This window comes from Hemicordylus capensis, chromosome 1 (assembly GCF_027244095.1).
Source record: "Hemicordylus capensis ecotype Gifberg chromosome 1, rHemCap1.1.pri, whole genome shotgun sequence".
In the NCBI taxonomy this organism is placed as follows: domain Eukaryota; kingdom Metazoa; phylum Chordata; class Lepidosauria; order Squamata; family Cordylidae; genus Hemicordylus; species Hemicordylus capensis.
In genome coordinates this window covers 266,708,588-266,727,582 of record NC_069657.1, presented here as the reverse complement: position 1 = coordinate 266,727,582, position 18,995 = coordinate 266,708,588, and the positions used below count along the sequence as shown (strand labels likewise).

General features: G+C 45.7%; 1 protein-coding gene across 6 annotated transcripts in view; it reads right to left on the bottom strand.

Annotated features, from left to right (window-relative positions):
- The window catches only part of LOC128340150 (matrin-3-like), a 61,738-nt gene that overhangs the window by 42,529 nt on the left and 214 nt on the right, over positions 1–18,995 (bottom strand). Inside the window, exons 2-3 of one of the 6 annotated variants that reach the window (XM_053284950.1) lie at positions 10,021–10,106; positions 5,197–5,239 (exon numbers count right to left, since the gene is read on the bottom strand). The exons of 4 other annotated variants lie outside the window; for them this stretch is intronic. The gene's annotated coding sequence lies outside the window, so the exon portion shown is untranslated. The remainder of the gene's footprint in view (positions 1–5,196; positions 5,240–10,020; positions 10,107–18,995) is intronic. One more of the 6 variants, XM_053284951.1, reaches the window with a different exon arrangement.

Genomic DNA, 18,995 nt, shown 5'->3' with positions numbered 1-18,995 from the left:
CTCTGGACAGCCTGGAGAAGTCAATGTTGGCTTAGTATACAAATTGCTGTTATCGTCCATACTGTGGAAATCTTGGGGAACAAAAGGAGCAGTCAGAAGAGAGGTAGGGAGGATTTTGACGTGGCTACAGTTTGGGCCATTGAGACTGTCTGTGAGTGCGGGAAGTTTGAGGCTGAAAGCTCACTGAGCATGCCGTGTTGCACAATTTCTGGACCTTCTGCAAGGTCTTGTCCGTCTTTTCCCCAAACAGCGCATCTCCATCAAATGGGAGATCCTCAATGCGTGCATGAGCCTCTTGAGTAAAACTGGTGGAGGACTGGAACCAAGTGTGGCGGTGGAATGCAATGGAGGTGGCCATCACTTTGGCAGCACATTCTGCAGAGTGCCGAATATAGTTCTTATTTGGTCAGCTGAAATTATTCCTTGTAGAATACCTTGGCTGCATCTTTCTTCACCTGAGGTAAGTATTCCAGGAATGGGCCAATTGTATCCCAGAGGAAGTGACTGTATTTTGCGTTATATGCTTGGTAGTAGGCAATCTTGAGGTGTAATGCCAAAACAGAGTACAGCCTGCATCCAAATGAGTTGGGTTTCCTGCCTTCCCTGTACGCTGGGGATGAGGCAACGCGAACTCTGTTGCGTACTTGGGAGGTCTCGATTACCACCAGGTTTGCTGTAGGATGTTTTTGTAGGCCCATTGCCTGTGGTCTCATCAGCAGTGTGGACTTTATAGAAGTTCTTCAGGCGTTTTGTCAGTTGCTGTAAGGAGGATGGTTTGCTCCAACAGGACTTGGAAATGTGTAGCAGGACCAAATTAAGTGGTAAAGATACTGGCGCACATGCACCTGCATTTATGAGGCCAAAAAGAGCATCTAAGTTGGTTTTCTTTTTCTGGCTCAGTTGGATACCTAGTGAAGCAGTCATTAGAGATAAGTAATCCACATAAATTTTGCAGTCCTCTGATGAGAAAGATGGCTTGTGGTCAACTAGCTGGTCATTGGGGGGTGAGACAAAGGATGTGCCCTTGGACTGTGGTGATAGGAAACCTTCAATGTCTTCCTTTGTCCCCTGTTGTTCTTCCTCCTCATCTCCCGAGTCCTGTTCTGGTCTGGGTTTTGAGGCAGGGTTGAAGGTTGGTCTTTTGGTAACTGGCTAGCCTCTGGTTCAGCAGGTAGCTTTTTTTTTTGAGTGATGGTGGCTGATGAGGGAAAAACAGGTTTTGGCTGGCCCTGGCCTGTGCAGTTGGGGAACTAGGATTAACTAGGATTAACGGAAATGCTGTAATGAATGGAATAACCATATTTGGGTTATCCCTTTTGCACATGGTTACTTCCTTTGCACATGGTTAATATGTTGCTGTATTCAAGGAAACTGTGAACTAGTTCTTTGGCCACTGAGGCTATGCTCTGTGATTGGACTAAAATACCTCTCCTGATGTTGTTTGCCTAATGACGTCAGTGTTACTAAATCAGCTACTATAGCTTCCTTTTCTGGTTGTCTCCTTAGGGAATTCCTGACATTACTAAATGTTAAATACATACATACAGTGAGGGAAATAAGTATTTGATCCCCTGCTGATTTTGTCCGTTTGCCCTCTGACACAGAAATGACCAGGCTATAATTGGAATGGTAGGTTTATTGTAGCTGTGAGAGACAGAATAACAACAAACAAACCCTCAAAAGCCCAGTGCCCAAAAGTCAGCGATGGATTTGCATTGTAGTGAGGGAAATAAGTATTCGACCCCCTATCAACCAGCAAGATTTCAGGCTCCCAGGTGTCTTTTCACTATATGCAGGTAACAAGCTGAGATGAGGAACACCTTCTGTAAGGGAGTGCTCCTAATCCCAGCTTGTTACAGTACCTGTATAAAAGACACCTGTCTATAGAAGCAAGCAACCACTCAGCTTCCAAACTCACCACCATGCCCAAGACCAAAGAGCTGTTGACGGATGTCAGGGACAAGGTTGTAGACCTGCACAAGGCTGGACTGGGCTACAAGACTATCGCCAAGCAGCTTGGTGAGAAGGTGACTACAGTTGGCACGATAACTCGCAAATGGAAGAAACACAAAATAACTGTCAATCTCCCTCGGTCTGGGGCTCCATGCAAGATCTCACCTTGTGGAGTTGCAATGATCATGAGAACGGTGACAAAGCAGCCCAGAACTACACGGGGGGAACTTGTCAATGATCTCAGGGCAGCTGGAACCATAGTCACCAAGAAAACAATTGGTAACACACTACGCCGTGAAGGACTGAAATCCTGCAGTACCCGCAAGGTCCCCCTGCTCAAGGCAGCACATGTACAGGCCCGTCTGCAGTTTGCCAATGCACATCTGAATGATCCAGAGGAGAACTGGACGAAAGTGCTGTGGTCAGATGAGACCAAAATCGAGCTCTTTGGCATCAACTCAACTCGCCGTGTGTGGTGGAGAAGGAATGCTGCCTATGAGCCCAAGAACACCATCCCCACCGTCAAACATGGAGGTGGACACATTATGCTTTGGGGGTGTTTTTCTGCTAAGGGGACAGGACACCTTCACTGCATCGAAGGGACGATGGACGGGACCATGTACTGTCAGATCTTGGGTGAGCACCTCCTTCCCTCAGCCAGGGCATTGAGAATGGGTCGTGGATGGGTATTCCAGCATGACAATGACCCAAAACACACAGCCAAGGCAACAAAGGAGTGGCTCAAGAAGAAGCACATGAAGGTCCTGGAGTGGCCCAGCCAGTCTCCAGACCTTAATCCCATAGAAAATCTGTGGAGGGAGCTGAAGGTTCGGGTTGCCAAACATCAGCCTCGAAACCTTTCTGACTTGGAGAGGATCTGCAAAGAGGAGTGGGACAACATCCCTCCTGGGTTGTGTGCAAACCTGGTGGCCAACTACAAGAAACGTCTGACCTCTGTGATTGCCAACAAGGGTTTTGCCACCAAGTACTAAGACATCTTTTGTGAAGGGATCGAATACTTATTTCCCTCACTACAATGCAAATCCATCGCTGACTTTTGGGCACTGGGCTTTTGAGGGTTTGTTTGTTGTTATTCTGTCTCTCACAGCTACAATAAACCTACCATTCCAATTATAGCCTGGTCATTTCTGTGTCAGAGGGCAAACGGACAAAATCAGCAGGGGATCAAATACTTATTTCCCTCACTGTACATACATAAAAGTTTCCTCTGAACTTCCAACAAAATGGTGTGAAAGCCTCCACATTATTGAACTGATCACAGGTGGGATATTTTTCTGCGATATGGCCTGGGGCAGCTGTTTCTGAGGCTGGGGTTCATGTGGAGGTAGTGGGGTTTATTTTGGTGGGGGATGGGTTCAAGGTGTCTGGTCTTTCGGGATCGGATGGTCTTGACCATGGGTGTGAGGTGAATGGGACTGAGGCTACAAGTGGGCTGGAGAATATGTTCTGTAGCGATCGTCCCATGGGTCTTCATATTCTCCGAGATACATGAATCTGGGATGGAATGCAGGTTGGTAGAGGTATGGTTCTGCTGGGACGTCTGCCTCAGAGTCATACACTAAGACTCATGTTCCTGAAATCTGACTCGAGACTGAGGGCATTCGTAGTCCCATTCTCATTGTTCTCGGTACCGAGAATAAGAATTCCCTCAATCCCAAGGGTCTGGGAGTGGAGGATAGAGGCGCTCAAGCTCAGAGTGCAGAGCTGAAGTAACTGAGTGAGCTTGGTCTGGGTCTGAGTCAACATCCGCCTGCCCAGAAAGCTAGGTCTTTCTGGGTTTCCTGTTCCAGTTCTGCCTCAAAGTCCTCAGGATCTACTTCTTCTGGTACTGAGTGCACCTAGTTCAGGGACCCCTGGCATGGCTGAACTGTCAAATCCGAGTCCAGGAATGGTTGTGTGGCACTTGAATCTAAAGAATTGGAGGACTTTTTCAGGCGCAGAGCTGGGTAGTCCAATGTTGGTCATTTCTTTTGTTGTTTAGCCTGGGCGTAGCTGGATCCTGACCCTGAAGACTGTAGAGGATGCTTTTTCTTTTTCAGAAGGCTTTGCTGGGAGATTCGAGCTTGACTCGCCTGTCCCAGCATCAAATCTGAATGAGCCGTGGGCTCTGGGGTCGGCTTTTGGAGCACCCCGATTGTTTAGCCATTGCTGTCCCTGAGTGTGGCTGCCTTTGCTGCAGAGGGGGTGGGGGTGCTCACTTGGAGAGGCCTGCATGGTTTTTATGCTATTGTCTTTGAAGAGGGCAAGGCCTGTTCCCACAGCCACAAGAGGAGCCAAGGAGCCCGGTTTTTGTTGGCTTGTTTGGTAAAATTTAGGCAGTAGCCACAAATCTCCGCCACGTGTGTTTCCCCTAGGCAGAACAAACACTGACAGTGGTGGTCTGTAGATGGAAGTTTGGCGGCACAGTTTAAAGGTTATTTTCGGGGCCATACACGGAATATGTCCCTGAAATGAAGAGGAAGGGATGGGGGTGTTTAGAAAATGGAAACGCAAACTAACTGAAAAGAAAACTCTGACAGGAAAGTAAATAATAATACTAAAAAAACAATGGGATGTAAGAGAAAAACGATAGGAGGGTAAATAAAAACTTAGTTGAACTCTCTTTTTTTGAAGCTTGTAGGTGTCTACTTCTCAGCTGACGAAGAAAGACTGGGGAACAGGAGGCTCACACAGGCATATAAGGGGATGGGGCAGGGCTCCTTCCTCCCCGCCCCCCTAGTTTTTATTCGATTTTTCCATAACATAAAGACACACACATACACACACGGAAAAAGAAAAGGACTTCCATCTCATCATTAGAACAAGAATCAGTTACAATACCCAAGTCTTGCCTGTTACTTAGTCATTCTCCCCCCGTTAAGTCATACAAAAGTCAGCTCTAGGGCAATTTGGTTATCACAGGGCAGGGCTCCTTCCTTAACTCAAAGTAATATGGAATATTCCGAAATGGTTTCTGCACAGGCGCTAAACCCTATGGATTATTTATTATTAAAGAATTATTTAGATCCTTTCCAGACTGGCTTTCAGGTGGGATATGGGGTTGAGACTGCCTTGGTCGGCCTGATGGATGATCTCCAATTGGTGATCAACAGAGGTAGTGTGACTCTGCTGATCCTTTTGGATCTCTTGACAGCTTTCGATACCAATGACCATGGTATCCTGCTAGGTCACTTGAAGGAGGTGGGATTGGGTGGCACTGTTTTACAGTGGTTCCATTCCTACCTTTCTGGCAGATTCCAGATGGTGTCACTTGGAGACTGTTGCTCTGAAAAGCGAGAGATAAAGTGTGGGTTTCCACAAGGCTCCATACTATCTCCAATGCTTTTTAACATCTACATGAAACCGCTGGGAGAGATCATCAGGAAGTTTGGTCTGGGGTGCTTTCAATATGCTGATGACACCCAGATCTATTTCTCCATACCAACTTCATTAGGAAATGGAACAAGCCCCCCTCCCCTTAATTACCTGCCTGGATGAGGGAAAACAGGCTGAGGTTGAATCCAAACAAGATGGAGGTACTGTCTGTAGGGAGTTGGGATCTGAGAGATGGCTTAGGTCTGCCTCTTCTGGATAGGGTTACACTCCCTCTAAAAGATCAGGTTTGTATTCTGGTAATCCTACTGGATCCCCAACTCTCCCTGGTTTCTCAGGATGAAGCTGTGGCCAGGAGTGCTTTTTACCAGCTTTGGATGATATGCCAGATATGTCCATTTCTGGAGACAAATGACCTTAAAACGGTGGTACATATGATGGTAACCTCTAGGTTTGACTACTGTAATGCACTCTACGTGGGGCTACCTTTGTTCGTAGTTTGGAAACTAAAATTGGTACAGAATGCAGCAGCCAGGTTGATCTCTGGGCTTGCCTGAAGGAACCATATAATACCGATTCTAAAAGAACTTCACTAGCTGCCGATACGTTTACGAACGAAATACAAAGTACTGGTTACCACCTACAAAGCCCTTAATGGCTTAAGAGGGTACTCAATAGAGCTCCTTCTCTGTCGGGAACCCTATCGCCTATTAAGATCATCTGGAGAGGTCCAGTTACAGTTGCCGTTGACTTGTTTGGTGGCAACTCAGGACCGGGCCTTCTCTGTGGCTGCCCCAATGCTTTGGAACACGCTCCCCACTGAAATAAGAGCATCTCCTTCTCTGTTTGTTTTTAGAAAGACCTTGAAGACATACCTATTTTCCCAAGCTTTTGACTGAAACCAAACTTTAAAATTTTAATGTGTTTTTATCTTTTATGATTTTCATCTGTGTTAATAAATTTTAAATGTTTTATGTTTTATATTTTACTAGCTGGGCCGGGTGAAGAGCATCTGCACCTCTAATTCTCCCCGCTGCTTCTCGCCCGCCCATCACTGTTTTCTTCCATCGGCCCACACGCCACCACCTTTTTCTCCCCCCCATCTTTCCCACCTCACCCACAAGCCTGTCTGCTGGCGCCACTGCTTTCCTCTCCTACTGCCAGCAGCTCTCTCATGAGAGCTGCCACTCATGGGATTAGCGACAGGTATGCCTTAGAGAAAGAAACTTTGAACTTACCGTGAAGGGTTCTTTCTCTTCTGAATTAGGAGATCACGGCTCATAAAGGGTTAACTTCCACTCTTTGCTCTCAATAGATAGGAAATCTCAGGTGTTTTTCAAGTAGCTGAAGTCCGTCTCCTTCTCCCAGCATGCTCAGGTGCGATTCCCCAGTTCCGACTGTCACGTTTCATGATTTGGCTGCAAAACTCCACAGTGTTGTAGAAACCAGAAGTTAGCATGCAAAGGCTACAAGATAGAGGACGGATGCCCTGAGATATTAGTCACAGTAGAAACAGAGGTTGTTCCAAAGGTTAGCATCGGAATAATTAGTCCCAATGGTTGGCGCAGACAGGCATGGCCTGACACAGAGCTAGTCCCTGATCCACAGGTGGGCCACATGATCTCCTACTTCAGAGGAGAAAGAACCCTTCATGGTAAGTCCAAAGTTTCTTTCTCCCTCGAAGTAGGAGATCATGGCTCACAAAGGGAGCCACCAGAGCAGTTACAGATTACCGGGGTGGGGGAGTGAATCAGTTCTGTACCATGGTGGAGCACCACTTGCTGGAGCACCGTCCGCACAAAGGCCGCCTGCTCTGAGACAAGTGAGTCAATTTTGTAATACTTGAGAAAGGGAGAAATTGAGAAAGGGAGAAATGGAGCTGCACAGCAGATCTCCCCTAGTGGCGCCTGCGGTATGAAAGCTGCCGAGGTGGCTGCACTGTGGGTAGTGTGCGCTGTGATGCCCTGTGGAACTTGGAGTGACAGGGCTTGGTAGGTTGTGGCGATACATGCTCTTAGCCAATGAGCTAGGGTCATCTTAGAGACCCTAGCGCCCAGGGAAGTAGCGTAGGAGGACATGAAGAGGGCCTCAGACTGCCTTAGGCCCTTTGTCCTTCAAAAGTAGGTCTGGAGCACCGTCTGCGTAGGGCTCTGCGCACATCCAGGGGATGCCACTGCGTTCTAGTGGGTGTCTGGGCTTAGAACAAAAGGAATGTGACTGCTGGAAGCCAGAGTTTATTTTTGGAACAATGATAGGATCAGTTTTAAGAACCACCGCGTTGGGCTGCAGGACGCAGAACTCCTTTTGAACCGAGAGTGCCCCCAATTCCGGCAGCCTGCATCCCAAAGAGATCGCCACTAGAAATAGGACTTTGAAGGATAGATGCTTTAGTGGGATGGACGAGATCGGTTCGAAGGGAGCCCGTGTGAAGGCATTCAGGACTTTATTGAGGTTCCATGAAGGAACACAATGAATTGGCAGAGGAGTGATATTGGTAACTCCTTGCAAGAGCGAGAGAAATGGGGGTGGAGTGAGGTACTGCCTGCTCTTCTTAGCTTCAGGACTGAAGCTAGGGCAGAGGCCTGTCGTTTCAGAGTATTGGGCCTCAGACCCTGGTCCAGGCCCGCCTGTAGGCAGGCTGGTACCTGGGGAACTTAGGCCGAACATGGCTCAACTTTTTTACGCCTTGCCCAGCTGAGGAAGGCGGCCCAGGTAATCGGGTGAATCCTATTGGTGCTCTGGCGCCTAGCGGCCACAATTATATCTTGCACTGTCCTGGAGTAGCCCTTTTTAGCTAACTGTGCAAACTCAAAATCCTGCGAGAAGTTGGAGCCATGCTGGGTCTGGGTGAAGTAACGGCCCTTGGGTCCAAAGGCAGTAGAGGCATTGGGGCTGCGACAGAGAGGAGTACCAGTTTGGCGAACCATGGTCGCCTTGGTCAAAATGGGGCCCCTAGGATGACCTGTGTCCTTCTCTATCGGCGTTGTGCCACCAGCCTTGGAACAAGGCCTAGCAGGGGGAAGGCGTACAGGAGACCCTGTGGTTAAAGAGAGTTGAGTGCATCTGTGCCCTCCGCAATGTGTGATGGAACCTCATGAAGAAGCAGGGAGGCTTGTTGTTTGTAGGGGATGCAAACAGATCCACCTGGGGATCCCCAGGCAGTGCTGTATGAGACTGAGCACCTTGGGATGAAGAGCCCACTCTAACTGTTCTGCTGTCTAGCGACTGAGCCAGTCTGCCTGGACATTGGATGCACCGCTCATGTGTTCTGCTCTGATCAAAGCTAGATGCCCTTCTGCCCACTGGAAGAGGTCATTGGTCTGCATCAGGGATCTGGATTTGGTCCCCCCATGCCGATTAACGTGGGCCTTGGATGTCATGTTGTTGGTTCTCACCAACACCTGCCTCCTCTGTAAGTGGAATGAGACGCGAGCTAGAGCCAGCCTGACTCTTAGTTCTAGCCAACTGATGTTGTGTAGGGCCCCCTCCGGGGACCAGGGGTCCTGCGCCCTCTGCTCCTTGCAATAAGCCCCCGAGCCGGTCAGGATAGCGTCAGTTGTGACAGTGACCCTATCGGGTTCCCTCAGGATTTCTCGTCACCACTGGGGAAAGCCACCAGAGGAGGTGGTGCGAGAGGCGGCGGTGTGTAGCCCGACTGTGGTGGCGGGGGGAAGGTCAAGGGAAGTCTGTGCTGCGGGCCTGCTGGGTGGCGGGACAGGTTGGGTCCCGTCCCTGATCTGGCCAGGTGGAAGCCGTGCCGCTGAACAGCTGGTCAGGGGGGCAGTGAGAAGAGAGTTCCTGTTGGCCACTGCTGCCAAAACGAGAGGTGCAGGGCTTACTCCCTGTGCCGGCACAGTGGTGTAGAGCTGTGAAGAAGCCTGGCTCCGGTCACTGTTGCTGCCACGCCTGGGCGAAGAGAGGTGGCAAGGCCCGCTGTGGTCCTGGGTGGTTGGGGGGGGACACCTGCAAAGTCCTCCCCCACTCCTTGTGACCCGGTTGAGTTGGGTGGAATCAGGGAAGCTAGGGGGAATGGAGCCCTGCTCCCCACTGCCGGCCACGTGTATCTCCTGACCCCCAGGCTGTTGCCATGATTAACTGCAAGCAGCTTGTATCAAAATTCTCTCACTTTGTCGCTGAGCAGGGACCCTTGTTTCTGCTTCCCATCCTTTTATTTGGGTGGTTTCTTATTCTTCCCTGTGCCATGTGGGTCAGAGGGCTCATGGCGGTGCCGCTTAGCGGCCTCTTTTGTCCACCCTACTTTTCTCTTCCCTCCACCCCATGCTCTCCAACAGAGAACCTGCTAATGTGTCCCCAGCTTGCGAGAGAGAAAGGATGAAAGCGGATTAGAAATTGGGCAGGAGCCCAGGTGTATGTCTGATCAGGAACAAAGACAGGAAGGAACTGGGAATCACACCTGAGCATGATGGGAGAAAGTGACGGACTTCAGCTACCTGAAAAACACCTGAGATTTCCTGTCTATTGAGAGCAAGGAGTGGAATTTAACCCTTTGTGAACTGTGACCTCCTACTTCGAGGGAGAAATATATATATACAGATGTTATGTTTTAATCTGTATACCACCTAGAGATATTAGGTGGTATATAAATTCAATTAAAAAATATGGTGTAAGCCACAGAAGACCACGCAGAAGAACCACTATTAGGCTATCCCTCTGATTTTAGTCAGCTGCTGAAAGTATTGGACAACATCAGACCCAGGAGCATCTGAAGAATACCTCCTGACACCGAGTTGGGCTGCACAGCAGATGGTTTCACTGCATAGCCTGGCTTCCACAAGGCTTATTGTGAAAGTGATGTAAACCTACAAGGAAAAAGAATGTATCAGAGAAGGCAAGTCTTAAAAACAGATCACTGAAAGGGTAGGGGAGAGACAGACAAGAGCAACAATAGCCCATATAGCCTGGTCAGTACTACTACTCTGCAGTTCAACTAGTTGTATTCAATTGTAATGCTTAAGGAATATGAACTAAAGGGAAATTAGGATAGATAAAATGCCGAATGATAAAATTGGGAGTGCATCTATCTATATCTATCTCTAGGCAGTGTATACCTAGTATGTACTAGCTTTATATAGTTACTCAATAAGAAGGTCTGAAAAACAGTACTTTTTGTAACATGAGCAGTGTATTTATAAAACAAATTAACAGAGTTTATTATCACAGTCATTCAGCTCTGAAGAACAGCAGCAAACTGAGCTAGATATTCTACAAGTGACTAGTAAAACGTTACTAATCCAACTATTAAGCCTCAGACAAACAATGAAACATTCCAGTTTCAAAATAAACTCCCTATTTCACACAGGAGTATAATAGCAAATTAACTGCCATCTTTAAATCTTAAAAACATAATTAAAACTACTTGATTCAGATGGCTTCCCTCTCTGCAAATCCTTAAAAATCCATTCTTTTCCTAAACCTTCAATCTCAACTCTAACTCAGTTTTAGTATTGGTAACTGCATTTGCTCACATTTATTCCTTTTTGGCATACTTTCCTTAAAGAAAGTAAGCTTATGAGATCTCCCGGCATTGTGTGTGTGTGTTTCCCCTGATCAACTTTGCAAGGCCTGGACCAATATGAACCAAATTGGGAACAGTTGTAGGGACATACAGGGACACCTCAATGATGTCATTTGTAATGACATCATCCACCCTAATTCAAGATGGCAGACGTGTAAACGTTTAAGGCACAAGAGGGCTAACGTGTGAATAAACTAATTGATTTGAACCAAATTTCGAAAAGAGTTGTAGGGACACATGAATAGCGTAGTTTGTGAATTGAGTCATTCACCTCAACTGCAAGAACAGTTGAGGCACATGGGTTAACTTGTGAAGTTGCTAAGAATAAATTAAGATTATAGTGAAAGCTTAGATTTTACCAGAATTTAAGAACCTAAGAACAACCCTGCTGGATCAAGCCAAAGGCCTATCTAGTCTAGCATCCTGTTTCACACAGTGGCCTACCAGATACCTCAGGGAAGCCCACAGGCAAGAGCTGAGGGCATGCCTCCTCTCCTGTTACTCCCCTGCAACTGATACTTTGAGGCATCTTACCAATATAATAGAACTTGTCACATTATGTTATGACCAATGGATAAAACAATAAAAACTTACACATTCATTCCTTGAGAGACCTGTCTCACCTCCATTAACTACCTCACTGTTAATTTAAAAAATTATTTGGGACACGGACCTTTCTGCTGACAAAACTCTTATATGACATGTACATTTATGGAGCTGAACCAACAAGTCAGCTTTTTTACCTGAATAAGCATACTGGATTTTAAAAGAGTGAGATTAGTCAAAGTATTCTATGTTTTCAATTATGGTATTCCAAGTTTTATACTCAGAACTTGCAATGCTCACCCACAGCTGTCCATAGGAATTACAGCAAACTGTTGATTAATATTTAAGAGGCAGACAATGTAAACTGCTCTAGTCCTTATCAGACACTGTAGCTGAGTCAGGATCAGGGACAATGGTCAGCTGTAGAGAAGCCATGCAACTGGCCCTCTTCATGCAATTTAAACACTACAGCTGCACTGCAAGATGAACCCAAAAAACAGCAGCTCCCACATGGCTGCTCTAACATCTAACAAGTTGTTCCAGTAAGAACTAATCTGCCTATTTTTCTTTCATAGAATCTTGATACCATTTTCACAAGTTAGCCCATTTCAGCCTTAAATGTTAGCACATCTGCCATCTTGAATTGGGGTGGATGACATGATCACAAACTTTGCCGTTGATGTGTCCCTATGTGTCACACTACAACTGTACCCAATTTGGTTCAAATCAGTTAGGCAGTCCACACGTTAGCCCACTTGCGCCTCCAACATGCATGTGTCTGCCATCTTGAATGGAGTGGATGACATCACAAATTACACCATTGAGATGCCCCTACAACTGTATCTCATTTTGAGTCTGAGGATATCCATGCCAGACTTTGGAAGAAGTATTGGAGTGAAGCACCACCCAAATTGTGGACTGGTCACTAAGTATATTTCCCTATGCATGGAAAGCACCAGGAGATTGCTCCGAGATGACTACTGATGCAGCAGCAGGAAAAAAGGTAGTCTCAAAAGATATGCAGGATCCTGGTGAAGGCCCTACAGTTTAGGCCAAAACCTTGAAACCACTGAATAAGTCAAACCACCACCACATATAGTAAAGGTCTGGTTAACTGTATGACAAAAGTATATGACTGGCTCACCTATGCCGTATGCATTTATTGAAGAGAGGTCATAGTTCAGTGGAAGAGCACATGCTTTGCATGTAGAATATCCCTGGCAAAATCCAACATCTCCTATAAGTCCAACTTGCAATTGATCCATAAGAGTGGGACACATTTGGACCCCCTATAACTCACGACTATGCAACTAAGCTAGTGGCTGCCAAGCAGTGTTCCCTCTAATTATTTTTTCTATCTATGTGAAGAATGAGTTTTGTCCTGGGTGGCAGTATCAAGGCAATCTGTAAGCACACACGCATTCAGAGTGGGACCTTCCTGATTCAACCTGTGTCGGATCTAAAATTAACTGAGCGGTCAACAAAATACATGTGAGCATGCACACACGCCTTAGAGGGAACACTGCGGCCAAGTCATACAAACTACAATTTCATCTGCTACACAACTGTCATCTGCGATTACCAAACTGTGGCTTCTAATTAAGCCAATCGGGATATACAAGACCACTTATCTGAAGTAGTTCAAACATGTGACAATAGCAAAAAAGAAAAAGAAAAAAAAGAGTATCCATTACTGCTGCAGTGTGGTCATTTAGATTAAATCAATGCTAAAGTTGGTCTTTGGCATGAGCTGATCAGAACTTGTCCTTGAACTGCCCATAGGAACACAGGCAACTGCCATATACCAAGTCAGACCATTGATCCATCTAGCTCAGTATTGTCTACAAAGAGTGGCAGTGGTTTCTCCAAGGTTGCAGGCAGGACAGTCTCCCTCAGCCCTATCTTGGAGATGCCAGGGGAGGGGGGCTTGGAACCTTCTGCATGCAAGTATGCAGATGTTCTATATTTGCATATCAGCGGCATCTAGTCCCCCATATGCCTGCAAAACACAAGTAATGCTTTGGCAGAATGTTTGGGTGCCACTACTGTCAACAGAAGATCCAAGATCTATGAATTCAGCCAGACTACTACAGAAGCTATCAAGGTCAGCAGCCATATTTAGCTGCTGACCAAAAGAATGTCAATACTCAAACAGCTCCATGAAACAACAGAACCTAAACAGTGTTTCACCTGGACAGCAGAATAGATTCAAACCCTCAGAAGATCCAGCCATGACAATGAATTAAGCAAGTGCAAGACAAATCCCTCCCTCATCTTAATTCCCACAGGCTCCCCATTCTCCTTCTATTTTGGTCCAATATGTACAGTAATTTTCCCCCTACAGCAGTTGACCTGGATGACAGGTAGCTCAAAGAGCCTAGCATCCCCACACACACACAAAAACAAGCACCACCAAATGATGAACAGAAAGGTGAAATGGGGTAGGGGAAGACGTGCAACAGAAAAGAGCAGCCCCCTCCTTAAAGATGGAAATTCTAGGGTACGTTCAACTGTGTGGGAGAAGTACTTCAAAATTCTATGGGACACAGAGCAACTTCAGGTGGATTCTGAAAGCATCTTCTGGAAGTCTGCTAGCCATTTTTTATTTATTTTTTTACATCTGTACAACACACGAGGCAAAATGCAACCTTGGTAGAAAGGCCAAAACAAACAAAACCCCAAGAGTGGTGCTAAAGGGAGACATTACCAAGTTGGAAAAATGTTGCTGATAATATCCTGAGATACTTGGGAATACAAGTTAGGGAGTACTGTGCTAGAGATCATTATTACCCTTGAAGCTACTTGAGAGATCATTGCTACCCTTGATTCTTTTTGTTTGAAACTTTTTAGGCATTTCCATTTGGCAGCAGTCTCAGGTTCAGCCTTTTAGTCTGAAGCCCATTTGAGATTAAAATGCTGTACTGCCACTCCACCCCTTAAATAATAAATTTCTTAAATTTATTTAAGAGGTGAAGTAATGCCCTGTTTGAAGAGTTCAAACAGTATTTGGAAGAACAGCAGCACCTTACTTCACTGAACTATGACACAGTGTCCATGGTTTACTTGAGAACAGCAACAGCATGCCAACTAAAGAACAGTTGCAGGAGGAGTACTATATATTTTTCATTCCTTCTCTCTGCGACCTACCAGTATGAGAGATGTGTTGCCAGCAGAGTTACCCCAAATTTGAAGGAAAATCTGGCTGACATCCAGACGAATTCTGCACACACTAAGGGAAAATAGGAAGCTGCCATATACCGAGTCAGACCATTGACCCAGCTAGCTCAGTATTGTCTTCACGGACTGTCAGTGGCTTCTCCAAGGTTGCAGGCAGGAATCTCTCTCATTCCTTTCTTGGAGAAGCCAGGGAGAGAACCTGAAACCTTCTGCTCTTCCCAGAGCAGGTCTATCTCCTGAGGGGAATATCTTACAGTGCTCACACTTCTAGTCTCCCATTCATATGCAGCCAGGGTGGTCTCTGTTTAGCTAAGGCGACTAGTCATGCTTGCTACCACAAGACCAGCTCTCCTCTCTGAACAATGGTGTTTGTGAACCGGGGAGGAGTGATTTTCACTGATCCTCCCATCCCCTCCGCAGCCCTCTGTGCCTCCTGTAAATAGGTCCCTGAGCAGCCTTGAGGGACATATTTTCATGAAGCATAGAGGGAAGCGGGAGTCAGTTAACTGTGCCTCCCGTTGCAGCTGTACCACATTTAATCTCCCCCACAACATTAATATCACATTTGAAGTAATATAATTCAACACACATCCCTTATTATACGATTATATTCCTTACTGCTATAACGTGCTCCCTCATATCACCAATGGCTTTTCCTTTTAAAATTTGTGCAATCACCTCAACATAGTTTCCACACTACTCCAAGTACCATTACCAGTTCTCACTTCAGGGCAAGTATACACATGACTCATCACTTGAGTACTGTGATGTATAACTAGCATGTGTGAATGCCCGTCATGGTACCTTGAGTGTTGCCATTTCCTGGTTGCTAAGAATATAGCAGGGCCTCAATTTAACCCAGCAGACCTAGGCGAAGCTCTAACAAAGGTAGTGAATGTGTCGGGGGCGGCGGCACATTATTGAATGGTCCACCATACAAAAAAAACCCTCTTGACACATTAGAAAGCTAACTTGTCAGGGAGAAGTGTTCTAGCCTAGTCCTCTCTCCACCATACTAGTTTTCTACATGCAATGATGGTTTACCACTTCAAAGTAGGGTTGATTTAATTTAAAACAAATTTATTTAAATCACTTCACAGGACTTGATTTTAATTATTTAAATCACAGTTTAAATTACTAGTTTGGAAGATTCTATTTAGTCATCATTCTTTATAAAAGTATATTCTTGTTTTCCAATATAACCATATATATATATTTAAAGTTAGATGTACGTTTCATTTTTAGAATGCAGGGACACACTATAATAGATACACGCTTCTCATAACGCTGATTCATTTGGGCAACCAAGCCTTGCATTTCATTGTTGCACTGTTTGCATTCTGCACACATGCCTCTTGCACACAGGCACTGCATCTTCATTAAAGTATTCCCAAATCGGTTCTCTTTTATGGCCTGCTGCCATGGCGTGTTTCCCTTCTACAATAGGATACATTTGGAAAAGGTTACCTCAGGACTGCATGAGTATGTTCCTGCACCTTTGGTTTCACTTTCTATTCCCTCCCCTCCCCGTGTATTTATATCCAGACTCCTCCTCCCTTGGCTGGGATGCAGATCTACTGCATCCCATCTCCTCTGGCTGGGATGCAGATCTACGGCATCCCAGCCAAAATCCTCTAATCATTCATTTACCTTCTTTGTCCTTGCACTTGGGGTGATGGGAGCAAGGGCTTGACTGTGTGTGTGTGTTGCATGTACACCACCTGCAGAATAGGACTAGAACATAAGAACAGCCCTGCTGGATCAGGCACAAGGCTCATCTAGTCCAGCATCCTGTTTCACACAGTGGCCCACCAGATGCCTCTGGGGAGCCCACAGGCAAGAGGTATGTGCTTGCCCTCTCTCCTGTTGTTGCTCCCTGCAACTGGTATTGAGATGCATCTTGCCTCTGACACTGGAGGTGGCCCACAGCCATCATACTAGTAGCCATTGATAGACCTGTCCACCATGAATCTGTCTAAGCCCCTTTTAAAGCCATCCAAGCTGGTGGCCAACATCACATCCCATGGGAAAGAATTCCATAGGTTAATTATATGCTGTGTGAAAAAGTACTTCCGCTTGTCAGTCCTAAATTTCCCAGCCTTCAGTTTCATGGAGCGACCCCTGGTTCTAGTGTTGTGTGTAAGAGAGAAAAATTTCTCTCTATCTTCCCTCTCCCCTCCATAATTTTATACACTTCAATCATGTCTCCCCTTAGTCGCCTCTTTTCCAAGGTAATGAGCCTCAGATGCTGTAGCCTAGCCTCATAAAGAAGGTGCTCCAGGCCCCTAATCATCTTGGTTGCCCTCTTCTGTACCTTTTCCAGTTCTACAATATCCTTAAGATACAGTGATCAAGCTGTATGCAGTACTCCAGATGTGGCCACACCATAGATTTGAATAAGGGCATTATAATATTAACATTTTTATTTCCAATCCCCTTCCTAATGATTCCTAGCATGGAATTAGCTTTTTTCACAGCTGCCGCACACCAAGATGACACTTTCAATGAGCTGTCCACCACGACCTCAAGATCTTTCTCCTGGTCAGTCACCGACAGCTCAGATCCCATCAGTGTATATGTGAAGTTGGTGTCCCCCCCCCCAATGTGCATCATTTTACACCTTACATTGAACCACATTTGCCATTTTGTCGCCCAGTCCTCCAGTTTGGAGAGATCTTTTTGGATTACTCACAACCTGTTGTGGATTTCACTACCCTAAATAGTTTAGTGTCATCCGCAAATGTGGCCACTTCACTGGTCACCCCAACTTCTAGATCATTATGAACAAGTTAAAGAGTACTGTCCATTTATTCCTACTCTCTGTTTCCTGTCTTTCAACCAGTTACCAATCCACACATGAACCTGTCCCCTTATTGCATCATGACTGCTAAGTTTACTCAAGAGCCTTTGGTGGGGAACTTTATCAAAAGCATTTTGCAAATCCAAGTATACTATGTCAACCGGATCACCTTTATCCACATGCCTCTTGACACTCTCAAATAACTCCAAAAGGTTAGTGAGGCAAGACTTGCCCTTGCAGAAGCCATGCTGGTTCTCCTTCAACAAGACCTGTTCTTCTATATGCTTAACAATTTTGTCCTTAAGTATGTTTTCCAACATTTTACCCAGCACCAAAGTTAAGCTGACCGGCATGTAATTTCCCAGATCCCCCCTGGATCTCTTCTTGAAAATTGGAGTCACACTGGCTACTTTCCAGTAGGTCAGTTATCTCTCATCCCTATATACAACTGTTAAAATGTTCATAGAATATAATTATGATTGTATTTCATATAATTATGAAACCTTTGATTAGGTTTTTGGTGACTTTTTAAAAAAATGATTTAAATTTTAAAAAATCCTTTTAAAAACTTTTTTATATCATCAATTTTTATCAATCCTGCTTCAAAAACACCAAAACACTTCGTCAAATCAGAGTATGGCACTTCCAAAAACATATTATATTTGTGCACGAACTACATTTGCATGTGCAAAAGATCAAAGACTGCTTCAAAACACAACAAACAAAGGGCTACAATATAAGAAGATGCAGAAAGGCATCATCTCAGACCGCAGGAGATGGCAATGGTAAACTTCCTCCAGTATTCTACCAAAGACAACCACAGGGCTCTGTGGTCACCTGGAATCGACACTGACTTGATGGCACACTTTACTTTACAGTTCATTTACAGTTACCAAAGCCAAGTATTAAATGTTTCTAGCACCATCCAAGTGGTGTAGTGGTTAGGGTGCTGAACGTGAGTTCAAATCCCCATTCAGCCATAATACTAGATGGGTGATTCTGGGCCAGTCACTTCTCTCTCAGACTAACCTACTTCACAGGGTTGTTGTGAAAGAGAAACTCAAGTATGTAGTACACCACTCTGGGCTCCTTGGAGGAAGAGCGGGATATAAAATGTAAAAATAAATAAAAAATAAATAAGGCCTCTTGAATTCGAGGCTCATGTATGCTTACTCGGGAGCAAGGTCAGACTGCAATCCTATGCAGATATACCTGGGAATGGACCCCACTGAATACAGGCGAACTTATTTCTGAGTACTTCATACACATCTGAATGCCATTTTTCGCTTTCTCTTTTTCCGGGACCCCGCACGCGGTATTAATGGACCTCCGGCAACATGAACTGAAGACACTACTTTATATGCAAGCCAAAAGGAATTAGCTAGGTCAGGAAAAAGCAACTATGAACTGCACGCAAGAGAACTGGGAGATAACAAAAAGGCACCATGGCCACAAGCAAAGAATACTATCCTTATACCCCAGAAACCACCACTCCTCGAGCACCAGCATCATGGCCCCGGCCTCCACCCGCGCGCAGGCGCACAGCCACTGTCGCTGCCACTACGGTCCCTCTCTACCCGCACATGGTCCCTCCTCCGAGACCAAGTCTCGCGCCGTAATGCCTTTTTCTTCTGCCCCTACCCCGTTTTT